This window comes from Octopus bimaculoides, chromosome 8 (assembly GCF_046866305.1).
Source record: "Octopus bimaculoides isolate indiv1 chromosome 8, ASM4686630v1, whole genome shotgun sequence".
NCBI lineage: Eukaryota > Metazoa > Mollusca > Cephalopoda > Octopoda > Octopodidae > Octopus > Octopus bimaculoides.
This window is the reverse complement of record NC_142935.1, coordinates 24,065,764-24,085,763: the sequence shown is the minus strand read 5'-3', so window position 1 is coordinate 24,085,763 and position 20,000 is coordinate 24,065,764. Positions and strand designations below refer to the sequence as shown.

At 33.5% G+C, this 20,000-nt stretch overlaps 1 long non-coding RNA gene across 3 annotated transcripts in view; it reads right to left on the bottom strand.

Annotated features, from left to right (window-relative positions):
• LOC149134331 (uncharacterized) overlaps window positions 1–20,000 on the bottom strand; it is a 76,669-nt gene that overhangs the window by 13,521 nt on the left and 43,148 nt on the right. Inside the window, exons 2-4 of one of the 3 annotated variants that reach the window (XR_016242824.1) lie at window positions 7,356–7,633; window positions 3,537–3,720; window positions 797–846 (exon numbers count right to left, since the gene is read on the bottom strand). This is a non-coding gene — a long non-coding RNA (uncharacterized LOC149134331). Of the gene's footprint in view, window positions 1–129; window positions 282–796; window positions 847–3,536; window positions 3,721–7,355; window positions 7,634–20,000 lie in introns of those variants that run through there. The other 2 variants (XR_016242823.1, XR_016242822.1) reach the window with 2 other exon arrangements.

The following is a 20,000-nucleotide window of genomic DNA, read 5'->3' as shown; positions in this document are numbered from 1 at the left end:
TATATATATATATATATATATATAGTTGGGATGTTGGAGATATGCAGCATATCATAAATTTAATACACATTAAAATTCATGGAAACGCCCCAACATGTCCCTAGTCAAACAGCTGCAACAAGTAAAAGGTTAAATGTACAGAAAAATGTATATGTTTTATTTTAAATATTTCCTGCATATACGAGGGCGTTTTGTGTGCTCAGATTGAAAAAGAAAATCAATGTCGAGAAGCGGTTTGTCTTGTAAAATATTACTGCAATTGCAACTTGTCTGGGAGTGTGCTAAAAAACATAAAAGATCACAACAGTTTGATGTTAAAAACGCAAATGTCAAAATATATGCAGAATATTTAAATGTCATATACTATTTGGAATGAATTTTTCCTGTTTCAAAGATGCGAGAGGAAAATGATTGCAATTTTATTTGTTATTTCATCAAAAGCGGAGAAAACAGCCAGTGCCGTCGTTCTGATATCTTTCTCACTAATTGATATCAATGAAGTTATATTCAATTGAAAGTTGTGTAGCTTAATGGCTTGTAGAAAAAGCGTGAACAGAGAGGAGGGAGCGACAAAATGGTATAGTCGTAGTTTCGAAAGACTGAACGGTGTTGAAGAGGATTTTATAAATGAAAAGGAGAAAGTACAAATGTATGGAGTGCAAAAACTCGGGCGGAGATACTCCTTTGTGATTGTCAGGTATTTTAGTGAACATTTAGCGCCCTTCTGAGGACCAGGTTCAAATCTTCACAGAGAGAATGTCTCTGTGTCTCTTTGTAGGGAAACTGAGTAACATACCTGTATTTTAGATGTTTCATCCACTAATTTCTATCGAAGTTCGTTTTGCACTGAAAATGGACATTTGAAATCAGCTTATTTGCGTAAGATCAAGTAAATATCTGAAGACATCACGCTGCACACACATACAGACACACAAACACACACGCACGCACAAATACATGCATGCATATATATATACATATATATATATATATATATATATATATATATATATATATATATATATATATATATATATATATATATATATATATATATATATATACATATATATATATATATAGCCGGTTTAGATATAGATTCAAGGTTGAATATTCAAGGTTGAATATGGTACTTATGCGTAGGCACCCGAATATCGTATCTCAAAAGGATAGGTAATCAAAATCAAAAAATAAGCAACACGGATTTCAAAGCATGAAACGTGCGTACTGCAATCACCTTTGAAATCCGTGTTGCTTATTTTATATATATATATATATATATATATATATATATATATATATATATATATATATATATATATATATATATATATATATATATATATATATATATATATATATATATATATATATATATATATTACATAAATAAGGATGAGATCGATATTTAAAATATTGATTTTATCAAGTGGCAAGCATAGGAATAAAGACTATCAAAGGTAACAATTATTTAAAATTATAATATAGGGTATCTAAGAGATACCGCCACGCTGAAAATAACAGTCAAATCTTGACTCTAAACCACAATAAATGTTCATATAGCACGAAGAGCGAAGACGAAGATAAAATAAACTAGCAAAAATACTGGATAATTCCAGATCCCGGATTTCTGGCTTTGCATAATAAAATGCTTTGCCTTCATCAGTGGAAATACACTCAGAAAAGCACATAAATACAAATATATATATATATATATATATACATACAATATACTTACATATACGATGCATATATAGATATCCTATATTATAATTTTATATATATATATATATATATATATATATATATATATATATATATATATATATACATACATATACATATATATACATATATATATATATATATATATATATATATATATATATATATATATATATATATATATATATATATATATATATATATATATATATATATATATATATATATATATATTTATATATATTTATATATATATATATATATACATACATACATACAGACATACAGACATATATATATATATATATATATATATATATATATATATATATGTATATATATATGTATATATATATATATATATATATATATATATATATATATATATATATATATATATATATATATATATATATATATATATATATATATAAACGACATGAGTGTAGGACGAAACCCTTCTGATCCTGACAAAACAAATCTGCATTTTTTTTCTAGCATTCAGTTTTCATGATGATAAATGAGTTTGAGTTTGTAGCAGATGGTGGTGGTGGTAATCCTGGTTTTATTGCTAGTCATGGATTTGGTCCTGGCGATCGTGATAGTGATAGTTACGATGATGATGGTGATGATGGTGGCGGTGGTAAGGTTGACGATGATGACATTGACGATGATGATGATGAATGGTTTTGACTTTTAAAAGACATTTCTTGTAGTAAATGCCTTTCCTTTTATGTCAGAATTCAGAAAATATGTACTTCGAATTGCAAAGTGTATTGTGTTCTGTTATTTTATTCTACTTATCTATTTTCGATTAAATATATTTTTGCATATTTAGAAATTGGAATTTTGCAAAATAAATTTTTTTCACAAACTCGATTTCCGTTTTCTTTTAAGCATAAGAAAAGAAAAAAAAGATCAAAAGATTTGGCTGTTGGTTCTAACATGTCAAAAGACCTTCCAGGCTTAACTTCATGCGCTGGTTGAAAGTCGCCAACGCATGCGCAAATAAGCGAACGAGTTTTAAAACATCCGGAATATTGGCGTAGATCTGCGTGGGGTGGGACAGGGTGTCTATTTGTTTAAAAAATTCAAATTTTAGAAAAACATTCTTGTTTTTTTTTTTCCAGAGTATCATAATATTTGTATTTTTCTACGCGGAATCCCACTTAAATTTGTCAAAAAAACGAAAAATGAAAAAATTGGTTTGGGGTGGGGATTTAAATTTTGAAATGCCGATCTTTTTTCAGAATCGCAATCGCTGATGCCAAAATCGTGGAAATCTGCAAAAATACTAGGAAACCGAAAAGAGGGGTGGGAGTGTTTATTGTAGACCTCTGCCAAAAGTATAACTCAAGGGGTTTTGTTCTCTTTCGCACTTTAACTTAGGATGTTTGTCTGAGGGATTTTTTCCGAGGGATTGTTGGCCAAGGGAGTTTTTTTCCGGACCCCAAACAATTCTTATATTTTCCTTCTTATATTTTTCAGTATCCTACATGTATACTATTTCAGTTCATCTGCATACTTAGACGCAGGCGTATCTATGTGGTAAGAAGATTGCTTCACAACTATATGCATCCGAGTTCAGTCCCACTGTGTGACACCTTGGGTGAGTGTCTTTTACCATAGCCTCGGGTCGACCAAACTCTTGTGAGTGGATTTGGTAAACGAAAACTAGTCTTTAAAAAGAAATAAGTCCTGGGGTCACTTTGTTCGACTAAAACCCTTCAAGGTACTGCCCCAGCATGGCCGCAGTCAAATTATTGAGACACGTAAAAGAATAGAAGTATGAAATAATACCGAAGTATTACCATCTCGACTGACGAATATTTTTTCCTTTCAGTGCCTAATATTTAGTGTAGTAATTATTTTATCTACGGTGTCTAGCGAATATTGTTTCTAAAATTCTCCATACAGCGTCCCCACCCAAACTCTTTTTTGTATTTTTTACCATACGAGTTGCTTCATCTTTGTTTTTCTTTTTCTTTTTGGTTCCTAGGAATGAAGAAAATTTATTATTAATGCTAGCATTAGTCATCTTAAAATGAATATAAAATCATTTCTACTTTAGCCATGTGACTAGTCAAAAGCAATTAGCGGAGGTAATCCAAACGTGAACCATGAATCTGTTACGGATTTGTGTTTTGTATGGCTTCATAGGAATTCACAACGCATATATATATATATTTGTAAACACTTCTCTAAATTCCTCTCAAATGTCACCACCAATTCAGCACTCATTTAAATAGAATTTAAATAACACGATGACAAATTAAGACATTTTATACTCTTACGTAACTCATCGTAATTCCAAATAGAGTGTTGTAAAGATGGCTACTTAATCACGGCACCTATTTTAACTTCTGATCACGTCAGATGCTAGCTATAAACTACATCACGTTTAAGGATTTTACTCTTTAATTGCATACAACTGAAAGAACATAGAACCTCGGTATTTTCAACAGAACTCATCAAGTTTCTGCCGTTTATGTAAGGATTCCGATTCTATAATAACTTGTATTTCTTTTATTTGCAATATTTTGTCATCACTAATTTACAGAAAGAAATCAAGGAACGCGTATTAGGTTTGTTAAATACCCATAGCCATTACTGCTGCATGAATGACAACATTAACTCTCGTAATACCAGAAATCTTAGAGATGCTGCTATTAATAATGTTACTGTCAGTGTTGCTGCTACTATTCTTGTCCATGATAATGTATATGATGATGATAATCATCATCGTAAAGATACTCATTGGAGATCTTGTTAATGCCAGTGATAATTATAATAATGATCAACGTACTGGTTATAATGACAATAATTCTATCAATAAACATATTTTATCATGTGTTTCATTACGATTACAATGGTGCTAGCAGCATTTCGCCCGTCTTTACTTTCTGAGTTCAAAATCTGCTGAGGTCGACTTCGCGTTTCACCACGCATGATCGATAAAATGAGTTCCAGTCATGTACTAGAGTCGATGTAACTTATTATCTTACCTTAGCCCATCATCACACGCACACACAATTTCTCGTTTGAAGCTATAGTAGAAAGGATTATTATTATTATTGTTCAGTAGTTTTATTTTTATAACGTGCTTTCACTTCACTACCGAGCGCAGCTCTGTGCGCCTTGGGTATGTGCTGTGGTTTGCTGTGGTGCTCTTATGTTTACTGTATTGAAAGTGTTTTGCGTAGAATGTGTGCAGTACCCAGTAGTGCAATTTTCTGTATGTTATATATATTTGTAAGTCCTGGTGTTTTTGTTATGTATTTGTCTGAATATGTTTTTATTATACCTAAAGCACCTACTATGATAGGAATTGTTTCTGTTTTTAGATTCCACATTCGAGTTATATCTATTTCCAGGTCTTTGTATTTTGAAAGTTTTTCCATTTCTTTTAGAGAAACGTTGTCATCTGCTGGTATTGATACATCAATTAGAAAGCATTTTTTTTTCTCTTTTTTTTACTGTTGTTGTTGTTGTTGTTGTTTTCTTGTTGTTATCATCATCAGTATTATCATTATCATGTGATGAAATTTCACAGCTTATTTTGCTGGGTATGATGGAAAGTGTCAGCTATCCAGAGCCAGCAGACTAAGGTGAAATTTGTTTACTGGTTATGCTTCAAGTACCTTGAGAAGAATTCAGAACCGCTTTGGGTTGGTACTACTATTCATCGACCTTGGAACGTGGCAAGGCTAAACTGAACGCAGTGGAACTTGAACTCATAACGATGTGAGTCGAAACATGTACCCTGAAATATCCCATGTAACGCTCTGATGACTCTCTCAATTTGCCGCCTTTTATTATTGGTTGAGATTAAGATTCTGGAATGAATAGACATTGTTGTTCACTAACATTTCTTGCGCCTCGTTTAATACGTTTCTTAGTTCTTTGCTACCCACAAGGGGCTATACACAGAGGAGACAAACAAACGGATTAAGTCGATTATATCGACTCCAGTGCGTAACTGGTACTTATTTAATCGACCTCGAAAGGATGAAAGGCAAAGTCGACCTCGGTGTAATTTGAACTCAGAACATAGTGGCAGACGAAATACCGCTAAGCATTTTGCCCGGAGTGCTAACGTTTCTGCCAGTTCGCCGTCTTTCATACGTTTAATACGTTTCTGTCACACTTGTCTTCCTATTCTGCCTGAAAAATTAGCCAATTTGTGTATAGTGAGAGATTTATTAACAACTTGTGGATGACCGACACTTCTTTAAAACATTGTAACTGATGAAAACAAATTCGTGTCTTTCATTTAGCTATTTCTATGCTAACTACAGTAAATTTTGAGATGCCAGACCCAGCATAAAGTCTTTAAAAGCTCGTCAATTTCATTTTTTAATGTTGCAAAACATCATTAAAGGCCAAAATAGCAAACTAGATATGATGTACAGATTAAAGGTGCATTGATTCAAGCTATGGAGGACGAAACAAAGACATATTTTGTTACAAAAGCCAAACGAATTGGGAAATATGAATGCAGAAAATGCGGATGTGAAGAGAATCGAATATTTTCAGCTAAGAAAACTCAATACTACAGAAACTTGATCGATGAAGACTTTGATCTTACGACCAAACACAGAAATAGGCATTCAGTGTCGAATTGCTATCTAAGACATTTCTGTTAATTTCAGAAGCGGCATTATGTCGATTGAAGAAATACAAGATACATTCGAAATCAAATAGAAATTAAAGTGATAAAACATAGACAATAAATATGAAAGAACAAATATTGGTTTCAAATTTTGGCATCAGCTAACGATTTTGGTGGACAGAGTAAATCGATTACATCGACCCAGTGCTCAACTGGTACTTATTCTATCAACTCGAAAGGATGAAAGGCCAAGTCAATCTTGACGGAATTTGGATTTAGAACGTAAAAACGGATGAAATGACGATGAGCATTTTGCCGGGCGCGCTAACGGTTCTGCAAGATCACCGCGTTTGAAGAACAAATATTGACGGATATTATTACTCGTTGCTCTAATGACTCTTCGGATTCGCCGTTTCGCAAATAATTTAAGGGATGAAGTTTAGAATTGACTAAGCAAGATATAGAAGAGAAATACATAAATGTGTTTAAAATATCATATCTGTCTTTCAAGTTGATGTAATCGATGAGTAGAAACAATGATGAGATTTCATGTAGAAACGCAGGTATGTCTGAATAGTTCACAAGCATGCTTTGCAAGAACGTTCGAACCCACTGCACGACAGCTTGGTGCATTCTCCTCTCATACAGTCTTCGATCGACCGCAAGTGATTGTTGGTAGATGCGATTTGTATGGTGGCCACTCGAAAAGGCCGTTCCACTTCTAGAATTTATATTCTTAGCATCGCGACTGAAATTCAGAACCTCACATGAAACACATTTTTGGACCTTTATGCTCTGTTCAGGATATCTAGAGTCGGCAAGGCCGGCCTCTGTTTAGCCTGCTCCTCTTCGCAGGCATTGGTCGATAGGAAGAGTTTATGCTCGGGTTTTTCTCCAAGTCTAGCTACCTTCCAAGACTATCGAACAAAGACCAAACACTCAGCTATGTAAGCATTGTAGCTGTGGATAGATGAGTACCTTCTCTAAGAGATATACTTACAAAAAGGCTAATACGTACCTCACTCCCAGTGGTCTCAACGGAAAGAACACTGAGTTTCCAACAACCCGGATTATTAACAGATGTTCACTGGCAATACCTGAAGTTCATCCACCGTTTTGTCGTACGTTTGTTTTACCTTACTTGGTTTCTGTAAATCTCCTAACTAGCTGAACCAGGGGTAGAATTAATTTGTTGCTCTCTTTAACTGCAACGTCCGACCAATAGGTGTTTTTATCATAGTCCATTCTATGGCAATTATTCAAGGCATGTTCTTCAGATAAATTTCTCTTCTTCGCCTAACAGACAAAATTTTTGAAAAGCATATAACATTCCCTTTCTTCCTTCTATAGCGTCATTAAAAAAAAACAAGAAAGTTGTGAAAGAAGATATACATCATATAAAGACGAATCTCTGAACAGAAATTCGGTTAAGAAAGGCACGTCGTCTGCTTTTTTAGAGAGACATTATATAATATGACCACCTTGGTTGTTACGAGCGAGTGTTTGTGCAAAAAGATATATGCAATGAAATATTTATGCATTGAAAGAAAAGTGAGAGTGGTCATTGTATTTTTTAAATAGAAAAATGAGAAAGAAGAATGAACTGCTAGGAAAAGAGGGAAATTAAGAAGAATATTTGTTCCATTAAAAAGGAACAAAGCTATTCCGTCTCAATATTGAACACAAAGTGAAGTTTAGCAATAAACCTTCGCAGTATTATTGGGAAACAATAAATTGTGCATGGAAAGTAATCTTGTGAACTCTGGGAAAAAGCAAAAAACAAAACAAAACAAAAAAAATCTCACTGCAAAATCGCTCGGCAGGTTTCTTTTCACTTAGTATAAAAGAGAGAAATATTTACTAGCTTAGATCAAAGAAGAAATAGCGAGCACAATATCATGAAAACAATTTAGAGGATTGGAAATGATGTTATATTAAAAGCTATACTGTACTACGTATTTTATCTATAGATTTTTTTAAGCAACAATCTTTTAGACAGATGTAAACACCTTGGCTTTATATACGATATCTTCGCAGTGAGGAAAATGAGAGATCAATCGTTCTAGATTCAAACTTATGCTGGTATTTCGTTAGTGACTCATAACTCCCTCCAAGTGAGCTTATAAATCCACCATTACTAAGGACCTAGGTGCATTGAATACACCAGTTTTTTGGCAGCTAGTATGATTATTACATTATTATTGCATTAGGAGTGTTTTGTTTCAATTCTTCTCCGTTCTACAGAATACTGCTATCGATTATCAACCGAGACTATATGGAAAGATCAGTGTAAACACCATGGATTTAAACAAAATATATTCCTGTACAGAAAAATAGAGACAAGCCTGTACGATTTATTTGTAACTCTTAAAATAAGGTTATTGCTTTAAAACACGTTTGAGTGTAAGAACGGAACATATATCGATGGGGTGACTTTATACAGAGAGTTTGGCCTGTGAACGTCCTCAACCAGTAGTTGAACAAACCGATAGGCGAATTTTGAAGTCCCACTCAACTTCATCGATTTATAATTACAGATATATTATGTAGTTCTGTATAGCGCTGAAGGAAAATATTGCCATATCAACAATCATATTCATTAATCGAAATATCTGATAAGGGTGTGGAATAGTGTCTCCGATTTATCTAACTCCACAGAAATAGTAAGAGTTTTATTTCTTAAGCCGTATCTTTCTACATAATAAAAAAGAGTACTCAGGGCGTTATGAACCCCTAACTCAGAATTGAAACCAAACTGTGTGATCCATTTTATTGTTCGTACACGATGGTACTCTCTAGAAAACAAGATGTCTACAACCTTGTATATTTACATTTGGCTACATATCAATAGATATATTCTGCGATACTCTATACCATAAAAAAACTCGAACTAACATTCTTATATCTGCTATTTCGTTTATCTGATTTATTTTAACCTTTAGATATGTTAAGTTAATGAGCAGTCTTCGTAAACAGTTAAAGAAAGCCATCAGTTGAGAGTGAACTCCTAAACCAAGATTGAAACCAATCTGACTTTTTGTTCACCAAGTCATTGCATATGAAGACAACGCTTTCTTTATATCTGTTCATACTAAAGTGTTGGCTACAAGTCTATAGATATATTTATAGCATTTTTACAACATTGAAACAATATCCTGTTAATACACAGGTAATTTAAAGTTAAAAACCGCATTAGCTATGCGAGAAGGAAAGCCACAGAAAACTGTTAGGATCCGTCATAAAAGATTTACAAGATATAACTATTAATATAATTAGTTATTCCAACGACAGTTATTTTAGGAGGATGGTAATGTAAACATGACAATTAGACAATTAGGAATGATACTCAGTGTAAGTGAAGATCAGTTAGAGAAGATAATATACACAAATAAAATTGAATATAATGTCAAATATTCAGAAATATATTTAGAAAATATTTCTGAAAGAGTGATGTGGAGTGACACAATGGTTATATATATTTGCAAATAAGATTCCATGAGCAACAAAATCAGCAGCAGAGAAAGGAAACTGTTCTATTGTTAGAACTTTTGAATGCGAGAAAGCGACAACTATTTCATGACGAAGATGTAACTAATGGGATTAATTGTTTTTATTGCTATGGTTTAATACCAAGTCAGTGATTATGTAACAGAACAATGATGAAAGACATTCTGGCCGAGGCCATCCAGTCGTCCTTTTGAATGTTATTTTATCACGGAGTGCATTATCGAACGCGTCTCTACATTTTTAAAACAATACGTTGTAATATGTCCATCTATTTGTACCAAGTTGAGGATTCATGAAAAAAGCCTACTCGCCAACTCAGTTTTTGATTAGTTGATTGCCAATTCACCAATTTTCTATTATAGCTACTGGGGCTACAGATATGAAAACCTGAAAGCCTTTATGTATTCGCTTGATCTGACAGAATTAGACTCAAAAGCCAGCCTTAATTCACACGTTACTATCTTCAAACGGCTCACTTTTATAAGATATACCTGTAGACTCATGATAAAGACAGGAGCTTCAGAGCTGGAAACAGCTTTCATCATAATTCACGTTTATCAGAGCTGAAAGAGGCAGAACATCAACCATGGAGACTTTTTAAATATTTGATGCGGTAGATACGCTATGTCTGAAAATTGGATGATAGTATCACTGTCGGAATATATCTGGTTATAGATCTAGTCGGTAGAGCTGATCTGGGGTTAATCAACAACAACAACAACAACGACGACGACGACGACGACGACATCTACGACAACAACAGCATTGGCTTACTTGCTTAATGTTGAGAAATAACTTGAGTTAAATAACATGATAGTTACAGTACTGAGTGATAAAAAAATATTTAAACAATATGCGAGAATAATTAAGCTTCAGAAAAATACTATATATGATAGTTGCTTAGGTATAATGAATAATAAACAATATCATAGCAATATATGTAGCATTCATTGTGACCACCGTCGGTTACTAAACGAGGGTTCTAGTTGAACCGATCAATGAAACAGCCTGCTCGCGAAATTAATGTGTGAGTGGCTGAGCACTCCATAGACACGTGTACCCTTAACGTAGTTCTCGGGGAGGTTCAGCGTGGCATAGAGCGTGACAAGGCTGGCTCCTTTGAAATATAGGTACAGCAGAAACAGTGGGAGAAAGTTGTGGCGAAAGAATACAGCAGGGTTCGCCACCACACTCCTGTCGGAGTCTCGTGGAGCTTTAGGTGTTTTCGCTCAATAAACACTCACAACTCTGGGAATCGAAACCACGATCCTGCGACCGCGAGTCTGCTGCCCTAACCACTGGGCCATTGCGCTTTCACAGATGTGGCATTAGTGAAGTAACATAATGAATTCGGAGAGTCGCTTGAGCGTCGGATATAATAGTTTACAACATGTTTCTTCTAACATTGCTCTGGTCTCAAAGTTCCCTGCGTCCGGCTTTGCGTGTCATTTGTAGTGGGATTGCCGGTGAGCTCGAAAAGATGAAGTACCAGTAATGAGTTCATCTTCTCTTTCTGTCCTTCTTCCTCCATTTCTTTGTTGCTCTCTATCTGTGTTTATCTCTGTATGTATCTGCCCATCTCTCGATCACTGTAAGAGATGGAATATTTCTCTCTCTTCTCTCACACTCTCTCTCACTTTCTGTCGCTCATTTTCTCTCTCTCTCGCTCTCTCTCTCTCTCTCTCTCTCTCGCTTTTTCCTTCTCTCTGTCTTTCACTCTATCCATCTTGATAGTTATTCCTCAATCGCTGGAAGAAATCGGCTATTGTCACACATGGGAAGACGTGGGCTCCGTTAGTGTTGGATGACCAAAATACTATTTATATCACAATGCCACCGCCAAAACTTGTAAAGACTTTGAGGGTTTGTGGCAAGATAAATATAATTAAAAGTAATTAATTAACACGAGATTAAAATGTGCAGAATTTATTGTGACAGTTCACTGCCCTTTTCGAAAAGCAAGGCTACAATATGTAGAAATTAAGCGTGTTCATAAAGTGATTTAGTACATACTAGACGGGAACCAAAAGAGCATCATTCTACGTAGAATTCCAAACTGCTTGGAATAGCAGTGAAACTTTGATCGAATCCCACTTTATTGTTTCAAAACCGAGGAAGAACGCGCAGGATAACATCATCCTTTATTCACTACATCATTTCCTGGCAGCATTCGGCATAAATCTTCCAGCACTTTCAGGTGTTTGGTCCTACTGATAAAATGTGCTAAAATCGCCTTGACCTCCACCTCATAGCTATTGAAGTGTATACACACACACACACACACACACACACACACACACACACACACACACACACACACACACACATATATATATATATATATATATATATATGTGTGTGTGTGTGTGTGTGTGTATACATACATGCATACAATTATTTATGTACATATGTATACGTGTAGGGATGTGTCTATGTGCTTGTGTGCAGATATATTTCTATGTGGTATATGCTTATATGCCTATATATATATATATATATGTGTGTGTGCGTGTGTGTGTGTGTGTGTGTGTGTGTGTGTGTGTGTGTGTGTTCAGGTACAGGAAACATACGATTATATCTTGAATTAAGTTAATATTATAATATACCCCATTTTATTTATATATAAAGTTTTGTATTAAAAAATAATAATCGATAATCGATGGTAGTCAATTTGTTCTTGATCAAGAATTTCTCCATTTCCTGCTTAATTAAAATTTTATTCCTGATAAACTCTTGCTTATTTTCTTTATTGCTTATATCTTATAAGCATCATATACCTTCATATGTATGCCCAGGGTTATATCGGTAGTAAAACGGATATTCTTATCCCCTAGACGGTTATTCCAACCGCTAACTCTACTAGCCTTTATATATGTGTATATATATTTTCTATACGCATATGTACAATGTCTTCAGATTTTTTCTTCTCCGATTCCACTTAATCTGTAACCAAAATATTGTTTTCTGAATAAATGATAATATTAATTAATCATCATCTTCTATATTCCAATGAGATTATAACTATGTTGTGCAAGTCTTAGTTCACATTATTTTCTTTCAAAATAACTTTATTTCTTGATTGTCTTGTTTTTGCGTTTTTAATTTTTTCTAATTTTAAAGTAACCCGTTGACCTTTAATATTGCCAATTAGTTGCGTTGTTAGCCAACCCTCTAGCAATTAGAGTTATATTTGGTCAGTTGTCTCGAAGAGCTGGTTTATTAAAATAAGATATCGCTAAAAACGTTATATTACGTAAAACTGTATTAGAAATAAAATAGAAAATACGTGTTGTTAATTGTGAGTTTGAACTTATGAAACGTAATATAGATAAAGATGTTCAAAACTTTCATTGATAACAACAAGGTTGGGATAGAAACCAGAAAAGATATTAGATTGGTTAACACTACTTATTGAACACTTACGGCCGTTTCGAAGTATGAATGTTATGGCCATTCGATCTGTTAAACTACAACTAAAAGTGGTAGTTATATTTAATCTCTGAGCGAGAGATAAACAATAACAATACGGAATCGTAAAATGCATTTGCCAATTAGACGTAGCTGTCCTATAGAGGAGAGTGCTAATGCTGTTTTTAGCCCCAGGAAGACATCTGCTCCAGCTGGCCAACGGCACACAGTCTGTGTCCGATTAGTATATGCGAATGGGAGCGATGACTTCCCTCGCAAATACTAATCGGACACAGATTGTGTGTCGTTGGCCAGCTGGAGGAGATGTCTTCAACAACAGTAGTACCGTCCTCTATAGGCCCGCCACATTTAGTTGGCAAATATATTTTACGATACAACTGGTAGATTATTTCCTTAAACGATTTAATGCTTTTGTGAAACAAATGACGTGCCATTCAATATGAGACAAATTTGAATACTTGAAATTAGAGGACTATCCGGCGGACTACTATGAAATTCCTTATTTCTTTACTGCCCACAAGGGGCTAAACATAGACGGGAAAAACAAGGGATTAAGTCGATTACATCGACCCCAGTACGTAACTGGTACTTAATTTATCTACCCCGAAAGGATGATAGGCAAAGTAGACCTCGGCGGAATTTGAACTCAGAACATAGCGGCAGACGAAATACCGCTAAGTATTTCGTCCGGCGTGATAACATTTCTGCCAGCTCGCTGCCTTTATCGGGGACTACTATGAAATTTCTGGATACACATTTTCGCTCACAAATGTTAGAGCCCAACTGAAATATTTACGTAAGGTTCCGTGTTGTGGGTAATAACATCATCCTTGGTGACACTTGTATAGGTGTGGTAATTTGTGGTCTGCTATATAGGATTGTATAAGCCTATTGGTCGGAGAGGCGGCCAAATGAAGGATTGCACCGAAGAACATATGTTCTAGCTACGCCACTGACTGTGGGAAGGAATTATTATTGCAAAATGAATATCTTAATTACAGAATTATGCAATGAATAATTACAATATTCATCATCACATATTAACGGATTGAGCTAGTCCTGATTAAATTATAAACACTTCTAAAGGCATAAAATTGGTTACACTTTATATTTAAAATAGAGTCAGTTATAAAATGCATGTAGCTGAATTCGTTGGCACCTGAGATTGTAGCATGAAATTTTAAATAACACCTAACATGGTATACTAACACACAACTTTTAAATGTCTAATGAATATTTTCTGACGACACACAACATACAATTCCACCACATTTTGGATGAGGCAATCCTTCAACAGAACTGTCTTTCAGAGCAACTTGTACTAATATTCCAAGTCTGGAATATTGAAAGTGTTACACTAATAAAATTACAAATAATAGGATCTCGCTAACTAACGTCAATTCATTTATTATGATCTCATTTGCTATTTTCACAACTGTATTCAACACGCTATCAAACTTAATGACTTTAAGACACTTATACAGTTGCTACCAAAATTTATTATGAAAAATAGTATTAAGACATACCAAGACTTATCATGAAATGTATTGACCAGTTAAATGCAATTATATTAAATTTTAATATTGTCAAAATTCCACAAATTTTAAGGACGGAACTATCTTTTGTATTATCCTCGGTAAATGCTGAGGTTTATATAGCCGATAAAAGGAAGTAAATCAAAGTTAAATTCGGCGTGATTAGAATTAATAACATAAAGGAATGTATGGTAATGCATCCGATGTTCCAGCCATTCTGTAATCTACCGCCTTTTTAACTGAAACGGTATCATGATCAAACACCTTTAACGAATGTCGATTCATATGTCGTGTTTTATGAGATTTGTCTAATGTGTCCAGTCCAGAACTGGACTTTAACTGGTCAAAGATATTACATTGGCTTTTAACTTGCTCTTTGAAATTATTAAGGGGAAAATTACTGTTGGAGAGAAATCAGTAATTTTGATGGTGAGCTACAAAATCAAACTAGAAATTTTAATGTATGGTAGATACCACTAAATATGGAAATGATTCTGTCATTTTACAAATCAATCTTCTGCAGACAAAATTTGATTATTTTCTCTATCTATAGACTAACAGACATTCATTATTTAAATAGTTTGGATTATAGTCGGACTATGAACAACTATAACTTTCCAAAGAAGAGTTCTTTCAATGTCATCGCATCTATTCTACTCAGTAAAAGTAATAAATACATATGGTGCGAATCTTTGAATTCCAGAAGATAACGGTGATATTGATTCCTATTATTAGATAGAATATGATAGAATATAAAAATATCTGCAACACATAATAGAAAAAAGACAAATGAACACTTTGGCGCATAACTAACCATAACTTGTCGCTACTAACCACAAATCAACCATTTAAGAGTTGTCAAACGCATTCTGATCATACTATCATAGAAACAATTCATTGCACAAATAAAAGAATTGGAGCTGCCATCACGTAATCAAGCTATCTCCCATGTCACTTCCCTCTGAAGAAAGTATTGGAATTACAGAAGCAGCTGCAAGTGTTTGAGTAGTAATCATAGCAGAATTAGTTTCAGAAGTACTCGCCAAATTTCTTAGACAAATGACGAATCAATTTTGACCACTGATACAGATCAGACATTTGGGATGTGTTCACAATGGCGAACTGTATTTTTAGAAAATAAAATAAATAACAAGTTTGCATCAGCTTTACAGAAGTATAAAAGAAGAAAACACACTTAGATAATGAAACAAGATGAACGAGAACTGAAGAAAAACATCTTTTTCTAAATTATGAAGATAGAGTTTGTGATGAAATTTAGTTTTAGAGCGTTTTCTCGCATCACTTGAAAAGTCATTTTCATAGTAAATCGCTGCAGCACCTCTCCATTAAACAGAACGATAATTAAGATTACTCATCTAAATGTGATAGACACAAAATCGTCGTAAACGTATATGATCCAATACCGTAATATAACAGAAATAATAACTATCAACGACACGCATTAATTGATTTGTACTCTGTTCTTGGAGAACATAAATAAGATGCTGAAAGGATGCATACATCCTAAACATTAGTTGTCATTCGCAGAAGGTGCTGAAATACCAAAGTCGTCAGAACGTCGGATAGAATTTCATATAATATTTACACTTTCAGGTCAAATGCCGCAGAAGTCAGCTTTGCCATTCATACTTTCGGTACCAATGTGTAATGCACAAGTCTAGATCTGAAATTTGTTCTTTTTATTTATCTTCGAAAAAAAAGTTGCTCTCAGACCTGGAAAGAGATGAGCTCCGCGTGGCTTAAGATGCAAAAAACATGACGTGTTTCACCACCCCAATAGAGAGTCGAGAGTCCATGAAAGAAACGAAGGTCATGTGCAGTGTTACGCTACATCCAGCCTTTCATTTCTCTACAATAAAATTAAAGGCATGACACATGTTGTAAAGATAGAAGATTTATACGCATCACTTCCTTACAAGAAGTGCAGGTAAATGGGATTAACAGTTTATAAGCTACTTTCAATGATTTTTATAGGATTTATAATCAAGCGAAATGGCTCCAGAAGCAAATCACATATTCAGAAATAATTTCAGTTACCTTACATGCTTTTTCCCAGTTGTCTATAACGACCGGCGTGAACATAATGGAGCTCTGACAGATATTAAAATAAAAAATATTGATTGGCAACATTATTACAATAGATAGATATGTGATTGTTTTCTGTCGAATGCAGTTTCTCCATAAACTACTATACGTTGCCCGGATGACGCAAATAATTCATGCTATAATTATTCACCGTATTTATGGTGTGTGTAAATGGATCATCAACATCTTCTGGTAATATATATATATATATATATATATATATATATGTGTGTGTGTGTATGTGTGTGTGTGTGTGTGTGTGTGTGTGTGCGCGTGCTTGTATGTGTGTGTATATGTATGTATGCGTGTATGTATATTTGTGTGAGTATGTGTGTGATGTAGTATTTTGTACTAAGTGTTTTTACTTATATACCGACATCTCGTTTGATTTAAACGCCTGCATTTTCATCAAAATTCATTTGTTTAATTTGAGTTTCACTACTACTTTGGGTGCTAGATAAATATTTCATATGACGGTGTGTGTAAAATTCCCGCTATATATCTATTTTATTTGAAATAATGATATTTTTGGTTATTTAGCAGCATAGACAAATTAAATTAAATCTGCAGTGAATAATGTTAAATATTTTCATTTATACTGTAAATGCATATTCTTGGAGAACCAAGTTATAGAATCACCGTCATTATTATAAAATTCAAAGATTTAATTCTGTGTTTAACAATACTGCATGTCAGTCAAAATACGACAAAATGTATCGAACATACTCACAACCGGATCTACAATTTTGAAATTGTGTGGCAGAAATAAAACCCAGTGGTAATCAGAACATACTTCTTTTAACTAAACATTAACAGGTTTTGTGATAAACTGGAATTCGCAGCAAACTATCCAAGCTCATTCTCCTGCAGAAAAATATTGGAATTACAACTACATTTAGGAAGAATTACAACTTGTCGTGCAAGCATTTGTAGAGTAGATCATTTAGTAGAAGTTATAAATAAAGAATTCCTTTATCAGCAATTGGAGCTGATTTTCTATTAAATAAAATGAGGGAACAGCTCGGAACATTTAAAAATGTTATTATTCTACCCTTACTAAAAGAACAAAATTAGAACAGATGTAACAGTACGTCCTGTCTGAATTTGGACACGTATCCCCTTCTTTCTGTTCGATAATGCGATAAAGGACAAAATAAATTTGTGTATCAAAATGTTTAGGATTAATATTGTATTTGGACATGAAGCAGGTTTTGAGTGGTGTGAGATTTTAGCAATAAAAACAAAAACTGATTTGTTATTGCAAGGCTCAGAACTTCAAAACATTCGTGACGTTAACAATTTTCTCAACAAATGAGTCAAATTAAATAATCTAAACTTGATTCTCTAAAATGTTTTTGCCGTTCTCTGTCTCTTTCTCTATCTAGCATACTTCCATGTTACGGAATAATTATCTTTCAACACTGAATATCTGCTAAAAGAATCAACTAACTGGTTTCACAGATCAGTGCAACGGTTAGAATCATACATTAACGTACAATAATTTCAATCAATCAATCAACGATGAAGAGGTTCTGATGGAAATTATTCCCCTTTCAATCGTAAGATTGTTAGAGAGAAGCAACAGTGTATAAAGAATTCTTAGCAATGGGGACACATTAAAACGGCATTTGCGAATAGCACCTTCTGGTTTTGGCAAGAATCATGCAAGTGAATAACTATATGCAATGCTCTCTGACGAAACTAATGAACGTTATTTAACATTTATGAGAGTTGTGTTAAAATAATTTGAAAACAACAAGTTAATTTACTGCCTCAAAACTGAAATGACGGAATACTCTACTATCTTAAAAGTATTCTACGGCTTTAAAACAGATGTTTATAAAGATTTGATATCTCTGATAAAAAAATTCTTAAAATTTATTTAGAGATTGACTCTCTATAGTTCCCACCTGCGAAGAACGATATCAGTTACGAGTTTTCTAACCTATGGGTCAGCAAAATTTTATCGAAATAAAATTCATAAGAACAAGAATATATATATATATATATATATATATATATATATATATATACATACATACATATATATGTGTGTGTGTGTGTACGTATATATATATATATATATATATATATATATATATATATATATATATATATATATATATATATATATATATATATATACAGGTTGTCCACAAAGTCTGGGCACATGGGGATTAACCCATACTTTAAGAAATTATTATTTCTTATATTTAATTGTTTATGTCATGATTTTATTTACTCCGTGTACCCAGACTTTGTGGACACTCTGTGTATATATATATATATATATATATATGTATATATATATATATATATATATATATATATATATATACTCACAGATATACACACGCTTACTTATATCTATACTAAATATTTTCAATCAAAGATAATGGAAGCCGGTAACCAAGAAAAGACTCAGTACAAGTTTAAATTAATTGTAGAGCGAATGATTATATGTTACTGCTTTAATATTTGGGAAATGAATCATTGCATTTGCTATCTGCTAAATCTTCAGCTCGTCGGAAACTGTTTATTTTGATCCTGTTATAAACAAATGTTTCAAAATATTTCTTTTTTATTCAGACATCTATGACAACCTTAATTCATAACAATATATTTCATCTACGAAATACGTCGTTAGTGTAATCAGGTAATTTCAGTTCTTATTTCTTTACTGCCCACAAGGGGCTACACACAGAGGGGACAAACAAGGACAGACAAACGAATTAAGTCGATTATATCGACCCCAGTGCGTAACTGGTACTTATTTAATTGACCCCGAAAGGATGAAAGGCAAAGTCGACCTCGGAGGAATTTGAACTCAGAACGTAGCGGCAGACGAAGTACCGCTAAGCATTTCGCCCGTCGTGCTAACGTTTCTGCCAGCTCGCCGCCTTAATAAGAACTTCAGTTCTTATTAGATGCAAATGAACAAACGTAATGCTACTTAATAATCGTATACCAAAATTTAAACATATATACACGTGCATCAGCATAATAAATAAATAAATAAATAAATAAATAAGTAAATAAATAAATGAATAAATAAATATATGGCATATTCGGCAAGTGTTTGTTAT